Raw genomic sequence first — 1,916 nt, 5'->3', positions numbered from 1 at the left:
TTACTATTCGAGTCGCACTTTAGAAATTAGGAGAAGCTTCATATACTATACAATTTAACGAGAAACCAATTGTGTTGCAGAGGTATGATCAACATACATTTACACGCCATCAATGGAACTGTAAAGATATGTAAAACTTTCCAAAAATTTAGCACATAAATACATATGCATGCATCTAAAACGCATCCATAAACAAACATACAAATCTGCGCATACACTAACACCAATTACTGCACACACACACATATTCACAAATACCTAGATGATGTTGATAAAAGTTCCAATGAAGGAGCCTTGAATCTATGTTAGAGTCCGGCTCTTTCTCTATGGACAAGAAATACAGAAATGAAACTGATTGATAACATACATACTCACTCAACTTCGCTACATTATGCTTCACTACATTATGCTACACAGATCAAATGAAACACGATGGTGAAACGAGCGTAGGGAACAAATGATATAAACTACATCTTGTGTTTATATCATTTGTTATCTATCATTTGTTTATATGATTTGTTTCTCCATCGTGGTACATTTGATCTGTGTAACATAATGTAGTGAACTGTTGAACTGGTGAACCCATTTGCCCTTGGGACATCTACTGCAAATAACTATAATGGAGAAACGTACGTAGGAAACAGGTGATATAAACTGTATCTTGTATTTGTCATGCTTTTTTTCCAACATTTGCTTTGTATATCGTAACCAGTAATACTGCTAAGGATGTAGAAACCATATCACTTTACAGGAAGAAGAACGGATTATGATACTTTACTTAGATCTCTAAATTCAACATTAGCGGTCATACATCTACGTGTACACACAAGAAATACTGTATACACACACACACACATACACATATACATACATACATACATACATACATACATATATTATTTGTGTATTAAGGCTACCATTGGTTTCATGTTAAGACAAAATATCTTAATATCTTAACAATTTTTCAAGCCGATCCTATGAAGGAATGATGTTCGCCACCATTTTGGATAAAAACACAAAGTCTCGTGAATTCGCCGAGCTTCTCGTAAAGAAAACAATAAACTATGGGACGTTACTCTTAGATGACATCTTTCGAGCGGTAATTTCCCCTGTATTTGACTTTTGAGAAAACAATTATGCTGGATGGTAAAAACGTTTGTATTATATTATATTATATTCTGGGTGTATGTGCTGTTCGTATGTTTGAGTACTGAAGTAGTTCGTCATGGGGGCATATTCTTCTGTTTGTAGAGTTTCATTTGTGTGTGTTGTATTTCTTCTCTGTGTGTTGTATATATTCATTTTTCACGTTCAAGGAAAGAAGCTATACTTGCGGGGTTAGCAGCGCGGGTAGTAATTCCTCTTTGATGTGTCTATTGCTTGAGTATTCTGGGAGTGAAGATTTCATCGCTAATATTCAGGATGTTATCTGTTGACTGTATGACATGTAGTTTTTCAATGATACAGAGTTGACATTGGATAACATAACTAAAACATACGAGAAAATAAACCCTACCACTTATATTTCAATCAATGTAGAGGTAAAAAATTTAACCACGTGGTTTAAAATAGAGTAGAAAAGCTTGCCAAACGAAATCCTTTTATAACCTTGAAAGACCATAAAGATAACTTCACGCACACATGTATATTTAGACATACAAGTGTGTGTGTGTGTATGTGTGTGTGTGTGTGTGTGTGTTTGTGTGTGGACAACATGCATACGTGATTGAGCGTTTTCTTTACGAGAATCCAAGCGAATTCACGAGATTTTGTTTTTATCCAAAATGGAGGCGAATGCCATTCCTCCATGGGATCGGCTTGAAAGATTATTAATATATCAAGATATTTTTCTTAGCATGGAACCAATGGTAGCCTTAATACACAAATAAAGAAATTCTATCCATGAATGTGGTGCT

The 1,916-nt window shown here is 34.7% G+C and overlaps 1 protein-coding gene and 1 long non-coding RNA gene across 5 annotated transcripts in view; one reads left to right on the top strand and one right to left on the bottom strand.

The window, feature by feature from the left end:
• Nucleotides 1-1,916, bottom strand: part of LOC106876730 (interaptin) — a 9,187-nt gene that overhangs the window by 3,848 nt on the left and 3,423 nt on the right. The window contains exon 2 of one of the 4 annotated variants that reach the window (XM_014925410.2): nucleotides 1,155-1,436. The exons of 2 other annotated variants lie outside the window; for them this stretch is intronic. The gene's annotated coding sequence lies outside the window, so the exon portion shown is untranslated. Of the gene's footprint in view, nucleotides 1-1,154; nucleotides 1,437-1,471; nucleotides 1,489-1,916 lie in introns of those variants that run through there. One more of the 4 variants, XM_014925411.2, reaches the window with a different exon arrangement.
• LOC106876731 (uncharacterized) overlaps nucleotides 1,071-1,916 on the top strand; it is a 7,894-nt gene continuing 7,048 nt past the window's right edge. Inside the window, exon 1 of the long non-coding RNA XR_008263629.1 lies at nucleotides 1,071-1,146. This is a non-coding gene — a long non-coding RNA (uncharacterized LOC106876731). The remainder of the gene's footprint in view (nucleotides 1,147-1,916) is intronic.

This window comes from Octopus bimaculoides, chromosome 3 (assembly GCF_001194135.2).
Source record: "Octopus bimaculoides isolate UCB-OBI-ISO-001 chromosome 3, ASM119413v2, whole genome shotgun sequence".
Lineage (NCBI taxonomy): Eukaryota > Metazoa > Mollusca > Cephalopoda > Octopoda > Octopodidae > Octopus > Octopus bimaculoides.
The sequence above is the reverse complement of the archived record's forward strand: the minus strand, read 5'-3'. Positions and strand labels throughout refer to the sequence as shown.